Source organism: Temnothorax longispinosus, chromosome 7 (genome assembly GCF_030848805.1).
Source record: "Temnothorax longispinosus isolate EJ_2023e chromosome 7, Tlon_JGU_v1, whole genome shotgun sequence".
NCBI classification, from domain to species: domain Eukaryota; kingdom Metazoa; phylum Arthropoda; class Insecta; order Hymenoptera; family Formicidae; genus Temnothorax; species Temnothorax longispinosus.
The window spans coordinates 16155279-16173205 of NC_092364.1; the positions used below are offsets into that span (position 1 = coordinate 16155279).

General features: G+C 36.1%; 1 protein-coding gene across 1 annotated transcript in view; it reads left to right on the plus strand.

The window, feature by feature from the left end:
- The window catches only part of LOC139816739 (uncharacterized), a 93378-nt gene that overhangs the window by 33713 nt on the left and 41738 nt on the right, over nucleotides 1-17927 (plus strand). The window contains exons 2-3 of the mRNA XM_071784450.1: nucleotides 4659-4781; nucleotides 4995-5040. The gene's annotated coding sequence lies outside the window, so the exon portion shown is untranslated. The remainder of the gene's footprint in view (nucleotides 1-4658; nucleotides 4782-4994; nucleotides 5041-17927) is intronic.

The following is a 17927-nucleotide window of genomic DNA, read 5'->3' on the forward strand; positions in this document are numbered from 1 at the left end:
TTACATGAGTTTAAAGTTGAAGAGTTTAGGAATTTATGTAAAGAAAAGATAGTTTTTTATAAAAAAATATTATTCAGTACATTAATAGAAAAAAACGTTTCTCAATATGTGTCTAATGAAAAAAAGGTGCTGTGACATACGATTAATTAAACTCAGAATCATAGCATTTGTTATATCTTGTTGCTTATATATGTATAACAACATATTTTTATGATTTAAAATTATTAATTGTTTATTTTCTTTTTAACTTTAAAATGCAAATATACAGATAGGTTTTTTTAAATCTTTTCTGAGAAACTGACACTCCACAAGAGTAATTATTATATAACATTAATTGTACCTCACTAATTATTATTGTATCACTGTAACTGAATTATTATTATGTTTGAAAACAAAAGGAGATTAGGAAGGAATAGATAGGCACCTATATATTAAACCACACCACGCGTAAAGAAGGCTACTTAACGATCAGTTTACTCAGAACCCATATCGCTATATATGTAAGAAATATAACTCTGAAATTTCCATTCACAATAGAGACAAAGCGAACGCTCGTAATTCCACGTGTGATGCCTCCTCGTTGGCAACGGTAGAGCTCCATCAATGTGTATAAACGAAGAGGGTTATTACCGTTGGGGCTATCGTTATTGCCGCAAACGACTCGTCGTGTGGCACCCGCTTACTTCATATTCAGTCGTTCGCGTAGGTGGACGACAAGGAGATGACATTGTTAACGACACCGCACGAGCGTCTTCTCCATAGGGTGCGCTTAACTCCGGCACTCTCTGTGGTCGGAATCGTTGTTACGACGAGGAGCATCCGTACGTAATGATACCGGTCGTGATTTAAATGATATATCAAGCCGCCGGTTCTCCGCGGCGCATGTGTCGAGGCATTATCGTCGTCATTACGGCCATTATCGCGAAACGATAGCATTCATCCCGTTCCTTCCCACGTTTTCACGTGCTCGCTCGCCATCAAGCCTCGACTCGGTCGCGAAAATCAAGCTATAGCGAGCGCTTTATTAACGAATTTCGACATACTAAAATTATTAAATAATGTCTGGAGAGATACATCTGTTTCTACTTAACACGAACAATTGCGGAAAACAATCTCGCACTTTTCTGATTGGTCCGCGGTTTGAATTTTGATATTCTATCGTCGCTAACAGGTTATCTAATTATTGAGATCATCACAGAAACATTTTTTTGACAATAAGAATTAAAGGAATATTTTATTTTGATATAATTAGATTATTTATGTTTGATAGGTACGAACATTTCATGCTCTATCGTAGTAAAATACATATGATTGTGCAGTTAAGAATAACACTAGTTATAATTACATTTAAAGTGTGTGTGTGTATATATATATATATATATATATATACATATATACATATATATATATATGTATGTATGTGGATAATTTGTTCTTGTAAATTAAACATGACGAAAAACGACGAAAACTTTATTTATTTCGTGTTTTGCATGCAGCGTCGCATACTCAGAAATCGTTAATCAAGTTTGAAGGATATTTTCCACGTACGAATTATCCATGTATGCGCACCGCAGCATCGTTATTTTTCGGGCTCCTCTGTCTTTTTCTCTTTATCAAAGCCGACCGTGTTCCTTTATGCAAAGGATGTCTTCGTGAGCCACCTTGCTCAGAGAAAAGATTCCAGGGTCCCCGGAGGTTGAATGGGGTTGACGTATTGAAAAGGGGCGATGCTCCTTCTCGCAGACCAAAGGAACGAACGCTCGATCTCTGTCGACTTAACGAGACAACGAGCGCCGCGTTGTCTTTCGCGAACGATATAAATGCATTCTCCGATTCTGCCTTTGACTTGACTTTTCCTGACATTTGTACGAGGAACTCTTTCCTCGGGCAAAGCAACGTGGATGATTAATCTGTCACTCCCTTCGAATTTCCATAAACTTCGGAAAGTATATTTCTTTATTTGATATTTTTATATTGTTTTTACGCAAGCTAAGAAAAACTGATGACAATATTGTATTTATAATAATTTATTACTATTTAGCTTGCTTAGAATATTTTCTATTCTTTATATAAATCTATATTTCCGCAATTCTCAATTTTTTAGACAACATTATTTCTAATTTGGAATTAAATATTTTGGCTTGTTTAACGCTTATGAGCTTGGTTTTTTTTAAATAATTTGCAATTAATAATATCTATTATATGAAATTATTAATAAGAAAAGAAATATATATGCCATTTTTTATGTGAAATAATTATCATTACACGCGACTAAAAATAAATATATTTTAAATTTTTTAATAATAAGTGCGTTAAAAAGCACTTGTGTATTTTATCAATAACTTTACTTTTTGGATTATATCTTCAATATATAATTTTAATATAACTACGAGTATTATAAAACGCAAAGGGAAGACATTTATCCGTTCAAAAGCAAACGCTTGTACACGTCGAATCTGGTATTTTCGCGAGTCTCGACAGAACAAGTATTAATGTCGGTTTTAGTGCAGGTCCATGTCCGGCCGTCGTCGTAATTCGCCGCCGGTCGCTTTAAACGCAGACTGTGCGACCGGAAGTTTCGTTACCGAATACGCGTGAAGACGAGGATGAGGCTGAAGCTCCGCTGGAAGCTTCCGCAGGTCGCCTGCTGACTCTGCTGCGCGTCTTATCCGCACGGCAATCCAAACTTTGCTAAGTCAATAGCGGCGACCCTCCACGGATGAGAGGCTTCTGCGTCATGCTCTTCGATTAGTTTCGTTCCAGAGTCCCGGTACTACCGGCTGCGGAAACTTACGACTCGTCACGACCGAGTGGTTTGTCTTTCTTCGACTTCAACGACGGCTTCTTCCGTTACTTCGCTCTTTTATACTTCACCACGTCGGCGCGTCCGTTCACGAAAGAAATAAAAAGGTTTTGCGTCCATCTCGGCGGTTAAAAAACGTCGTAATGGTGGAAAGTACTCGGTTGCAACGTATCGACATTGTTATTGGGTTTTGCGGTGGATCGCGACATTTGGTCCCTTTACTATCTACGGAACTTACGTATATTTCTTATAGAAAGTACTACTGTACAATCTTTTAATAGCACATTCTGGAAATTAAACCCACTTTATATAATACATAATTAGTATTAGAATTTTAGCTGTTACATGCAAAATAGATGTAATTTTTAAAAATAATTTTACAATTAATTGTTCCAAAATTAATAATTTTTCCATACGGTAACAAGTTTATGAAGCAAAGCGCGTCGCGCGTGTAAAATAATGCTTTCAAATTAACTTATACAAAAAAATAGAATATCTGTGAATTTATTTTGTAATACGTTACATTTTATAACGGCTGTTACACAGTTCTCGGCGCTCGTTTTGCAAACAGAGTCGAGTACGCATGACATATTACGTACACGAGATCTTTGTATATTTCGTATAATTTGTCTATCGCGCTCTCACAGGTACCGCAAAGTACATCGTATTAAGTAATTTTAATAACGAATATCCATAATACGTGTACATCGAGCATATATTAATAATTTGTTTGAAAAGAAATAGAATATTCATCAGCTTGAATGTAGTTTATAAAGCGTTATAATATTTGGAAGGATATTTCGGGACGGCAGTCTTGGTTTTGACTCTTGTAGTTGTGACGTACTTACCAGACCTGTGCTGCGTAAACAAGGTCGCCGCGCTATCATTCACGCGGAAACGATCGAGCGAGTAAGTCGCGGTGCGTGCCGCTCCGCATATCGTCGTATTGCTTTTCGAGACGCGATCGCGACAAGAATATACGCGATCACTCTCTCTCTAACTCTCTCATTTCACATTTATCCATTCGCGTTAATTAGCTAATAATTATGCTTAACGATACATAAGTATATTAAGATGACGAAAATAATTATCGACGTGAATATTTCACGTTTAACGTTGTTTAATGTTAATCGTTTAAAGCACAAATCGAAGCAACGGAAGAGGGGAATTATTGCCTCGTTGCGATATTTACGGGCCATAACTATTTCTTTAACGATATTCGCATTGTATTTCGGTTCGCATTTTTCATCGATCCTATAAAATGTAATTTGTTCATCGTTTTCGGATTGAAAGCGCCGAGTTATAAGCGAACCACCGAATCGAATGATTCAAGTACCGGAAAGCCACGATATATTGACCATTTATTAATAATACGTTTATTTAGCGGGATTCACGCATTCCAAATGTATTGCGCAATACTGAAATTTCGATTGTATATTTTCGGCCGGTCTATCGCGTTTTAATTAGTTTATTAACTCGACTTCATTAATTGTATTGCGCGATATCGGTGTGAAGATATCGACACCATTTACGAATTTTTCGGTTATTAACAAAGCGTCACGGTCACGAAAAGCATTTAACTCCAAGTTCGTTGCAACGCGAGTTTATAGTTTAATTAGTAAGTACAATTGCGCAATTACATTCGCATTTTAATATTCATCAATTACATAATATAAATTCAGCGTTTGTATACATCAATGATTCGTTAAAACTATCTCCTTCTTGAGATTTCGTGGAAATGCAGATTATAATTTACAAAATGTCGTGAATGCTAAGCAAATAGTAAATTTGTACATTTCTATATTTTATTCCGTCGCAATATAATAAAATACAATCCGCTTGTGATTTATTTCAGAAATGTCGAACAAAGTGCCGTGTGATTGAGTTACGCGAGTGAGTGTTGCGCAAGTGCGAGAAGGAATTTCTGAGAGGAGGAGGAGGCTTGGGAGGCATCGGGCACCGGCGGAGCAACCATAAAGTGAGTTTATTATGTATTTAAATAATATTGTTAACTTTATTAATTGCTTATTATTCATAAACCTGAGGAATGTTATTTTTTGGAAATTATATAATTATTTTAATGAATATCTTCACTTAAAAGAAAAATATGTAAAAATTCAATGTGCGCAATTATATTTTGAAACAATAGTTTGATGCCGCTTTTAAATCTGGATATATTTGTATTTTACAGATCAACGTAGTCGTGCTACAACTCCGCGCTGCTGCGCATCGTATCGGTGAGTGTTAAGTTATATTTGATTTCCATTTGAGGGAATGAAACTATGAAAAAATAGTGTGTTATAAATAGAGAAGATATGTGTAATTAAAACATCAAGTTTAGAATATAAAAATATTATAAATAGAATTCGAAGTATAGGTTCCATAACTTAAGAACCAGGCGCGGTAAATAATGCGTGAAAGTTTTATTTTTATTTCTATTTTACATATCTTCCAACCTTGACTGAGTGCCGACTAAATTTGTCAGACTTGAAACACAGCTCCGGTTGGAGTAATAAAATCCCCCCACCTCCTACACCTAATTAAATCAATTCGATTTTAATTTTTGATGCTATATGCATCTAAATAACTGTAAAGAAATCATTGCGAAAAATATTACCTCAGCCAGGGTTCGAACCTGGAACTTTCTTCATTCCGTGAAGGTGTCGTACCAATTCGACCACTGAGGCAAGGTTGGAAGATATGTAAAATAGAAATAAAAATAAAACTTTCGCGCATTATTTACCGCGCCTGGTTCTTAGTTAGCCCGTTTTTTATATTCGTGCGGATTATAAGTAGATATAATGTCTCATAGGTTCATTGCTCAATCCATTTTAGGAAAAAGAATATTAAAAAAGAAATGATTAAATATAGGCAGATATGTGCTTGATTATCTTCCTTATTTTTTATGATTCAGTTTATTATCAAACTTCGAGAATTGACGAGATATTAGAAATTATAATGTAATATATTTCCATCAAATTCAGTTTAAAAGATACGGGAAGAATAGAAAGAAAACGTTTCTCTCTGATATATGTATGTGATACATTAGAATTAGATGATAGGTGTGTTACAGTAAAATTCGCTATCGCTAATCAATATCAGTTGATTGCTGCAGTTATGTACAATAGCATAGTATCTGCATGTAATAAGAGAAACCAAATGATGGAAAATTAGTAAATCAGTATTACCTCCGAATTAAAGAAATTTATAACATTCAATAGATCGCGACAGATTTAAACTTATACAAATCTAAACTTTGCGCGAACTTTTGATATCATTGGATAATTTTAATTATTTATATAACTCAAAATTATTGTACCGTAGATATTTTCGCATTAGAATTTTTGTTTATTCATATATATAAACTGAAGTTTACAACACCAGCTTCAGCAATAAAAAATACGATCGTACAATAATCGTCTTTCAGACGATTCACCACTGGTCCCTCAAACCCACCATTTTACTCAAAGAACTAAAGTTTGTTTTCCTCGACTGCCCCGTGCACGCTCGATGATTAAAGACGTGACGTGACTGAAGCAATGAACGAAATGCATGAAAGAACAAAAGAGAATACGTGGCCTGTTTAGAAGAAAACGTAAGTTTCTTAAGCGCGGAATGCCGAATGTTTTTCGGGATTTCTTGTGCGTGGGAGATAAAGGAGGAAAGTCTCGATGCAACGAAGTTAGTCATGTAAGGGGTTTGTAGACCGAACTCCTTTACACCGTTGATTGCAGTCCGCGTCACAAAGAGCCGCGACGAGAGATAAATGCTGTTGGCTGTCTCTTTACAAGTCCCTACTCATTAACAGCGACGATAAGTTTAACGACTCCGCCTCGGTGTTTCTTCAGTCGAGTCTTCAGGAGCTGCACACGCAATTTCAAATGCCGGTCGGAGCTTTTACAACAAGCGATCGTTGCAGAGAAGCCTTGTAAAAGAAGTTCCGCGCAATGAGACATTTTATAATTGTGTTGGATATTCAGGTCGATTTCCCCCGAGATATTTATTTATCTCGCGTATCACGTAGATATTGATTGTATAAAAATATTAAGAGATTAATATTCCGCTTTTAATGAATTTGTGGAAATATATTATTATATTCTGATAATAATGACGATATGCATTATCAACATTGCAGAGAGCATTATGCAATTATAATTTATTACATTGTATTTTTATCAGATTATTAGCCTTTTGTTAATTATTACGCTTGAATAAGCGCGATATAATCCCAATTATTTCTTTGTGATATTAATGGCTTTAAAGCATGCGTAAAGCATTGCTATTTATTTTTCAATGTTGACGGTCGTATCGTCAATGTATTTGTCAATGATACTCTCGTCAGTAATTGTTAGGTCGTTTGTACGAGAAGAAAATTGGACTTTAATCCATTAGCGGGTACATCGTTTTCATTGGGACTCTGTTATCTATTCGTGCCATCCGGGTTTAATTGCACATAATTAAGCCGCGTTTTATCCCCTTTTGAGCGTCGAACGTGTTTATGCGCTTATAATGACGCTCAATCTCATTATGATGTCAAAAGTGGCGCGTATTTTTACACGTTGAACGATCGCTCTGTATGTACGGTCCACTAAATGGCGGTCAGGCTTCAGTCAGCGTGGCAATTGGAAAGCGCTCAATGATTTAACCCGTAATTTGTTCACGCTTCAAAAAGGCGCCATGATATCTGTTATTTTATGGTATTGAGAGAAAAGTTGCGCCTCATAGTTTGCATACGCGATTAATAAGCTTTCATCGAATTATTCCGTCCGTGTGAATTGGTAAATCCATAAAATTGCAATATTAATTTTTTATAAATCACATTTTGTTTCCAAATGGATTTGGACTTTGACTAGTCTATAAAAAATTTAATAATCTTAAAGTATAATATGTATACGTTAAGAATCATTATTTATTACTTGAAGATATATGTTTTATATTGTTAAAATAACGGCATAATGCTGAAATTAGGAATGAAGAAAAAATACTATATATATTTTTTCATAATATATTGTTGCAATATATTATTACATAATATATTTGTATTCCAATTCGCAGTAATTGATTATTGCTAATTGTTGAAATGTTATAAATTTTAAACATTTATATAATTTTCAACATTACAAAATATCTTACTCGTTACTCTAAATTTACTTACTCTAAATTAAAATTATGAAAAATCGTACGCAATCCTTGAAGAGGATACAAATTAATACAAATAAAATCAAATAAACAGCTATATATTTTTTGATGACTCTACTGTATTTTTAAATCAAATGAGTGATAAAATTCCCAAATTATACATAAGGAAAGAGAAAAGCAAAGCGATAAAGCATACCATCTCTTTCGCTATACACCTTTGCCGTATTCGAATATTCGAATACAGCAATAAGAAAACTTTTGCGAATGGGGCAACGCGTGTACGACGGGGGAACAAAAGCTATGCATAGATTTACATCGCGGACACCGCGCTTCGATTCACCCCGTGGCAAGGAGCTTTATGGTCGTCCCAGTACTCCCGGCGGCTCAACCGCACCGATTTGTCGGAACTGTACGTCGGGAAATCGTTGAATCTTCGGGGACAAGCGAATTATTATTCGGGAATATCGATCGTTTCGATAGTTATGTTTTCTGCCTCGGTCAATCTTCAAACGGCGAAAAAGACTGTCGAATGCAAAGAGAAAACGCGGTAGAAAAGATAATATAGAAATTTAATAAGTATAAGCGTTGTTTTCGTTACAAAACTCGCATGAAAATAAGAAAAAAGACGCGAAAAATAGAGACATATGGAATATATTCAGCACAATTAAAAATACATGCAATTTTAATAAATTAGTTTAACGTACAGAAAAGTGTCATAGACGTTTATACGATAATTTGAAAATTAATAATAATTGTATGTAAAAATACTTTTTAAAATAACATGTATTTACATTTACGTTTTTATCGTGTATTATATATAGTTTTTAAATTATTTATGGACTTTGACTGATTTTCTTATAATGCGAAGTAGATAAAAGTAACTTGTTTTGATTATTTCGACGTGATATTAAAAAAAAATTTGAAAATCTTTATTAAAGTTTCTTTATGCATTCACAGACTATTGCAGGAATCTTTTTTTTTAAATGCAGCTTTGTTACGAACGACTACATATCGTGATGCACCAATGCGCCGTTGTGTATCGTATATTTCGTGGTCAATGGCGAAACTGCAAGTTTTACATGACACAGTTTTCGCAGGGATTTGTTGGCAATCTGTGGCATTCAGTCACGCAGGCTTACTGTTTTCTGTTGTTTCGGATCATCGTGCCGATTTTTTTTCCGATTTCACGCCGTGACAGGTGTATTTTTTGATCCTTCGTACAAAACCGCGCCGCCTCGCTTCGTTCTATGTAACATGACTTCGTTAAAACGAAACGCCGTCCGATTGTGTCAAACTGAATTTTTGCTCATGCACGAAAACACCGTTAAATTTTTTGGGATGCACTTTGATCACAATAGGCAGAGAAGACGGCAATGTGTAAACCGCTTGATTGAAAAATTAAGCAAATTCGATAGTACTTCTATATATATATTTACACCATTTAACTTTTACTATTGTTATTCGATAAATCAGGATATGAGGATATATAATTGAAGTATTACGTTTGCTTGGTATATTATGTGTGCGTAAACGAGCGTGTATTATCCATAATCGCGCGAGTTTTGGTTGCGATCTTTGATTGTACTCTTTCGTATGCATTGTTTGAAAGGAAACACATAATAACGTGTTTATGAAGAGAAAAAAAGCTCTCGTTCGGCGTTCATTGAACAACAGCAACGTTCGATAACGGTATGTTGAAAGCGATCCGCCGTTTGAATAGACACAGCTTCCACGCTTATTTTTATCGCGGCGCGAGAAATGTTTGTAAAACGTACCGTGGGGGGAAGAAGTCGCATGTCGATGTGCGGGTAATAATTTATTCCAAGCGAGAGAGCGAGAGAGTTCTACGCCGGCTTGGTCGTGGACGGTGTCGTAGTGTACGATCTTAAATGAAAATGATTTCCCTGGAGAGAAAAAGCTGGGAAAGGGCCGCGCGACGAAGGGACAGGCCAGGGAAGGGAGAACGTCTTAGGTTAACCTCCAGATCCCGAAAGAACCGCATCCACTTTATCGTTCGTCTCTCTTCGAAAATACGAGAGGAATATAAACTCTTACGAATTAATGCTACTTGCGGTTACGCGCGAGACGAACTCATACCATTCCATTTCTTGATGGAAGAGTCTGATGGACCTTTGCTTCGAGTCTCATTCCGAAGAAATTGCTTTTGTATCTTTTTCATGAACTTACTAGCTGTTTCAAGACAGTCCGGGACAAGACAGTAACAAAGGCCCTGTCTCTTATCGTATAATAAATCATATAATAAAATAGCGTTTTAGATATACGAGATATTTTAAATATAATTATCTTCTATGAGAGGTGTCAATTTCTTACAATTACCTAAATAAAAATTTTAGGAGTTTCTTTTTGCAACACTTATGTTGAAATATGTCAATTCTAAATAAACATTAATAATTAAAAGTTAACACTAGAAAATAATTAGAATTAAAAATAATAGGCTACATGATATATATTATATGATGATTGCATCGCGTTTTGAAATATTTGAAACATTTGAACAATCGAGAATCATACATAAATTATTATCATGAAACATGAAACTCTTCGTTCTTGTTCGATTCTCGTGGCTAAGCTTGAAATAGGAAATATTCTTCGACGATGCACCGAAAACTTCAGCTGATTCGTCTCTGCCACCAAAGGAAGGCAGAGTGGAAAATGGCACGAGGAAAAGGGAGAAGCTGAGGTGGGACATGGATGTTTGTAGGGGGAAGTTTGTAAAGTAAGCGGGTGAGCGAGCGAGAAAGGTGTCGGTAGGAAAGGAGGAGGGGAATGAAGGGGAGGATGGAGGAGCTGCCTCTCTCGGGGCCTATTTGTAAATCAGTTCCCGGTTGCTGGATCCTGATAAACGTCCTCGTTACGCGAAAACGTGCCGGCGACGCGATTATTTAACATCGCGACGCCAGCGAGCAAGCGACGACCGGCCACCCTCTTCCCCTCGAAACATTTGTCTCCCGGTGCCCCTTCGCGCCTCGTCCACACCCGACCACCGGAGGATGCACCGGATGCCGCGTCGTCCCCGTCGCTATATACGCGGCCCTATCTAAATTGCAAATATTCCCCCGCGAAATCACGATCGAGAGCGAAGACGGGCGAAGACGTGGCCACGATGGCGCAAAGTGTTTCGCTCGGGGAAGATGTGAAGTTTGATGGAGCGCGCTTGAATGAATACCAAATTAAGGTATCGTTAAATCGTTCGGTGAAATTGCTCGTTGTGTGCAGTTGAGAGAGAAGTGAAATGATAATAATAATGAAAGGTGGAGGAACGATAGGGCCGGCAATGCGGTAGATAATGCGAGCGCGCTTTAAATAAACGGTGAAATCGACAGCGGCAGATCATCACATTAAGCGTAAATTTGAATGACGTCGCGTAATAAAAATCAATCTGCGCATTGATAACATAAATCAACATGGACATATATGTATATTAGGAATATAATAATTTATTCGCGATGACAGAACAATTATTTTATAAATATCATGATTTATAACATACAATTATGAAAGCTTCATCTTTTACATATTATTTTTGTCTGTGTAGTACGCAATAAAAATGCATCTTTTATTGTTTTATTTTTATTAAAAATAAAAATAAATTTTCAACATAATTATTTTAGCTACAAAAATATGGCATAAAAGGTTGTTAAATGTTAAAGCTGCTGAATTTTACATCTTTGTTTGTATTTAACTTTAATATTTTTTTTACGTAACATAAACTATCGCTTTAATTATTGAACAGAGAAATTGCATTGATATTAAATATATGTTCTGTTATACATAAGCTCTTGCTCTTTTTTAGGTAATTATATTCAAATTTCAACTTTCCAGTAGCCTACATTCCCTATATGTTGCAAGTGCTATTAGATATTCAAGGATTTTTAACGTTTTTCTTACTAAAATCTCACTAGTCTCAAAAACTTTCAAAAATTTTTAAAGACAAACCGACTTGTCGTTAATGACTTGGTATTACAGAAATTATATAACTTAGATTTATATATGAATTAATATATATTTGCAAAATATATGCAAAATTATTTTATCAAGTATATATTTTATAAAACATATATTTTTTAAAGTAACTGACGCGTCAGAAATAAATTACTTTTTAGACAAATTATTAAAAGTGTAAAATATCACATTGATAGTTGCATGAACTGAGGAGATAAAAATATTTCAAAATATAAATGGTAATAACAATTATATCAGAAGAAGAATAAACGGACGTGCATTTTTATCGTTGTTCAAAACTTTATTAGGCTATATCAGATCTCAAGTCGCGAAAGAATCGGCGTGGGATGTCGTTTCGCATTGATGCAGCTGTAAAATTTAAGATCCGTCTATACACTATCGAAAGTTATTCGCGTAAACATTGGCTCTCGCGCCGACTCCAAACAGTTATATGATTTTGCGATCTCTCGCGCTCTCGAACATAAATTGCAACACGGTCATACTCGAGAACCCCTACCCGCACTTACCCGCACCTATCTACCGAAAATGCTCTTTCGGAGTTTCCAATGTTTGTACGACTTTTATTCCTCTCCAAGCTGCCTGCACGTCGCGTTTACAGATGCTTCGCCGAGGAAAGTGTTCTGTTACGCGTGTAAAGTACGATGTTAGTTCGTAATGGTCGCGTGATGGACTTTTCTTCGTTCGAACTGCCACTGAAAACCCGTAAAAAATCCGCGGATCATCCGATTGTGTTGTGTCCGTCGCGTCTTGCGTTCGAGCACTTCGCCCGAAATTTTTGACGGTATCCATATTTACCCGTCAGCCCGACGCGACACTAAAAGTGCACCGTTTTAGGAAGAAGATCGATCGAGGGGAACACCAACATTGTCGCCGTCGCGAGCCTCGTAATGGAATGTTGTTGACGTGACGTTGACGACGACGTTGAAGGATCGAGGGAGAAATTTTCTTCCTCTGGTCCGAGCGACGTCGCTGTCGATCAAGCAATTAGCCTTCCTCCTCTCATATCCCTTCCACAAACTCGTTTCGAATAGATCGTAATTCTCGTCAATGGAATGTGCAAGTAATGTGGATATTCAGATGCTCTTAACACGGAAAATTGCTTACGAACACACACATATATATGTACTTAATGTATTTTATTATGTTAAATTGGAACACTAAGATTTTAAAATGTTCCATACTTAATCTTTGTACATTTTTTCCCAATTACATATTACAGTCACGAATTAATTCCTTATGTTATAATGCAGTTTAGTTATTTAATTTATAACACATTTCATTATAACTGAATTATATACATCATGTTGTTATAATAGGTATTACACAGTAAAAAATTTTGTGTACCAAATGTCAATGAAAGTCCACTCTAAATTTTGTGTAACTCATTCATTGTTACTTGTTGACATTTAGAAATGTTATATCAACATTTTTTACAAGTTATTTTTACATTATTGTAAACATACATTGTAAAAAATGTCGATATAACATTTCTAAATGTCAACAAGTAACACAATGAATGAGTTATTTTAACACAAAATTTAGAGTGGACTTTCATTGACATTAAATTTTTTACTGTGTACGTGTAAATGTAAGTATTACTTATTAGTTTATGCTATAATCTAATTTGATGCAATTTTGGTATTTGAATTTGACATATGATACAATTGTATATTTGCTTTATCCCATTTCTATTAAACATAATTCAAATGTCTTGTATAGGTAGATGGATGATTGTTTATATAGAGACGTAAATTGTATAGTATATCGTTTTACATGTTCTATTAAGGAAAGACTATAAGTGAATGATAGCGATTCGTCACTGACAGATTCAGATCCCCCAAAGTTTCTTTATAACACGATTGATGGTTATATACAATAAGCTTATGTAAAATAAGTTTGATGCATGATAATTTCTTATTTTTTCCATATTTATCCTTTTTCGAAAATTTGCTTAGCAGACAAGAATAACAAAACAACGGCATTAAAAAATCTTTAAAAAAAATGATACAATTTTGTTCGGAAATATTGAGTACCATGTTGAGAAATCGCAATATATTAAGAATTCTATGATTTTATCAAGTATTATTCGATTTTTTCAAGAACTAATTGCTTTAGAACATTCTCTGAGAATTTTGTGTCAACTTCACGCGTAATTGTCAAATGATAAATGAGGGAAGTTTTACTTTTTCTCGGACATTCAATACGATCGTTATACTGATGATTAATATCTGCCCTTTTTTTATGTCAAGAAAAATTCAAAGAAATTCAAGCACTTTGTTCGTTAAAGATACTGAAATAGATAATGAATATTTTTAAATATTTATTAGCAATTTTCAAATGACTCCGTGGATTAAAACTCAGAGTGAAGAATAGGGCAAAGAAAGCCGTAACAGGATGTTCGTTTATTATTTTTAATAATAGACAATTATATTTCAACCATAGTAAACTTCGCGCCGACAAATTGTCAGACTTAAAACACAATTTTGGTTGGAGTAGTAAAATCCTTTCCCACCCCTCCTTACTAAATCGTTACGATTTAATTTATAATGCTAAGCATCTAAAAACTGTTAAGAAATGGTTGGAATAATTGTTTATTAAAAATAATAATTCAACACGAACATCCTGTTACGGCTTTTCTTGCCCTATTCTTCACTCTAATTATTGGATTAATATTTTTTTTGCGTACAATATACTCATGAAATTTCTTGCTTGATATAGTATATATGCACTTCGCGTCACTTTATTTAAAGTTATTAAGCGTTACTTTATTTAAAAAATGCGAATGATGTCAAAGATTGTTACCAGGATCGATATATACGTTAAAATCTATAAAAATACGAATTGTTAATGGATTCTTATACTGGCATTATGACGTGTAATCGTGAATGAGTCTTGTACTAACATTATGACGTAAAATTAAAAAGACAATATAAAGCGTTACTTTTGAACTCATTGGCTGTTGGCGTTTTCGGAACAAGTGATGGGAATTGGCTTGTGTGCGTAGGTGTCAACTTTGGGGCAACTCGCTCGTCGGATCAACAAAAAATTCTACCGCTTCGCAGCATTGAAATTTTATTTTCAATAGCGGAGATACAATACTTCATGTTTGAGTAAGCTTTAACAACTCGCGTTTCGCCGCTTCAACAAATTTACGTTCGGTATTTACAGTAGAAAATATTTGAAATTATTTGGGAAAATGTTTATCATCGACCTCCGTAATACGTTTAATAATGCAGATATTTACACGAGATTTTACTATATCGATTCTGTTGTTACAATATCCTGCATTGATTCATTATCGCGAAGTTCTTTCTCATGGTCAATAATAATCAAAGCGTTTACGTAAGCGTTTGTTCGTGTATTTAAATAATGAAGTATAATTTTATTTTTAAATTTCGAGAATAAAGTGTTAATTGATCAAGCACATCTACGAGACTTCAAGAGAGATTAATAAAGTCTTCTATTCAAGAAAACGTTCGCGTCCTCGAGAATCGATATTCGGAGCAAGTCGGTCGTGCGAGATAAAATGGTTACTTTAGTAACTATGAAAGGGTGAAAAGGCGCGGAAGGGTGGCAAAGGAGATTCGGGGCACCATGAGCGTCGAGGTGCTCTATGCAATTATTCGGTTCATTTAATTCTCGGAACGCCGACAGAGTAATGCTCGCGTTGCAGCGAGAACGACGGTGACGATGTAAAGGTGTATGTACGTACGTACGTGTGTATGTATATGTGTGTCTCCAGGTTCTACTGTAAGTAAATTTCTGTCGTACAGGGAAGAGGGAAGGGAGATGATCGAGAGTACTTTGGGCATGGTAACTTCGGGGTAGCGCACTCGATACCATTTGAAAACACGTAGGTAAGCATTTATCTCAAAATATCCTATTTATCTTGGTGCGGAGAGGGACACGGCCTGTGTCCCTTATTTCGGCACTTCGGTCACGTCTGACCAGTCCAGCGTTTCGACGAAAACCTGCAATTTCGATTTCTCCCCAAGATTCCACCTTGGGTCAGCCCCTTCTTTTCCCCGCAACCTTTTCCTTTCCCCTTTTGATTTCCTTTGCCTCATGTCCCCTATGCTTCCCTTCTCGCTCACCGTTTCTCGCGCACACCAATCGTCCTTTCTGTCATGGCCCTTTTCGCGTCGCGCCCTGCGTGCGGTGCATTGAATTTAGAAACTTGCGTACATACGACGATGACGACGAAGACGACGACGACGACGACGACGGATGTGCAGAACAGCTTGAACCGGCAAATAAAAGTCGACGGCATGATGGTAAGAGGATGGATGCGCCAGCGGCTTCTACGTACAGGCAAATCGATTTAGCCCTTGACGAGCCCTGTTACTCTTTGCTCTTCCCCTCGACTTCAATCGCCCGCGTTTCTCTATGTACACTCGCGAAGATAAACGGGCACGGAATTGCGCGATCTTCCGGTCGTGTTGGCCCGGGAAACTTTGAAAAGCGGATGATTTCGTTTGTATCGCAATCGAGGAATCGAGTTATGGAACTCGTATATTCCTCGGCTGCTTGCCATGTAAATTGTTTAACGCGATTCGGTGCAGCCGGAAATATCGACTACTGCACGCCTACGTTGATTGCTTAATATTTTTTTTTTTATATGACCGTTTATGCAGAAAGCATATACGTCCTTTTATTTCATTCTTTCGCAAATATAAATTTCGCAAGTATAAATACAGATAGATGAGTATCGATACAGAGGATTAAAAGAATAATCCTTTATAATTACGCTAGAAAATTAATAACTAGTACATAAAAGATCAACAGACTCGTTTATATCGTCAAATTTTACAAAAAAATTATTTTTCGTAACATTTGTACTGGTGTCATATCCAACTGCGTGTCATAGCCAAGCAATTTTTGGTAGTTTTGAGCGCAATTTTACAATATTACAAAAGCATGCGATGCGAAGCTTTGTTAAAAAAAAAATTTAAATATTGTTACTTTGATCGAGCCATTTGCTCGGAATTGTCACCGGCCTGTTATACTTGAGAGGGTCATCTGGAATATCTGGATATCATCGATTACATTGATACAAGTGTAGCAGTTCAGCTCGCATATGTGTCACGCGTTTTCGCGCGAATCTATATCGTTCTCTGCCAAAGAGAGTTCGACAATGGCCGAATCAATATTTTCGCGTTTGACGTGTTATACGCACCGTATAGATATGCCGGCCCCTGGTGCGTGTACGGATTTCAACGAAGTCATCCATTGTGTGAAAACCAAGCTGGATAACTTCATCGCGATGGCACTCGCGCTTCTACGTCGATCATATTTCATTACGTCAATTTCCCCCTCGCTCCCTTCGTCTCGCCGACCAGTTTTCAGCGTTATTGACCGCCTAGGCGCGTGTACCAAACATTCGCGGAAGTTATGCCTCGCGGCGTCGCGAAGTTTCAAGCGGTACGAATCAATGTTTCGGGCGTCCGTTGCTCGCGAGTATTGCTGCAACCATCTTACGAATCTTGCGAATTGATTTGCACGAATACCTCAGACTCAGGTTTGTTCGCAGGAGAATGGAAATACGTACGCGAGAGGGACTTAAAAAAAACGAAGAACAAATAAACATGATAAACCTAGCTTTATCATAAAATTTTCTCTTTGTTCGAAAATGCAGTAGACCTCTGTTTTCATATTGTAAATATCTGCGTATATGAAACATTAATCTTTTGAAAAAAATATACAATTAAAACCTGCGATTTATAAAGTATTAGAGAACTGTAGCTCCAATTCTATTGAAACCTGAATGCTTTGCAAAACGTATAGTAAATTGTATGTGACTGTTTTTATGCCGCAATTTCCATTTATAAATTTATTTCATATTACACAAAATAAAACACTGTAAAACTCGATGCCTGGCGCATGTAATTCTGTATGGGGCGCGCGCGGATACATTCTAAACTTTATATGTAATTTACGTTAAATTTCTCGTACAGTTTCGCGTTAATTTTACATATCGCGATAGATAAAAGTAATAATGCTT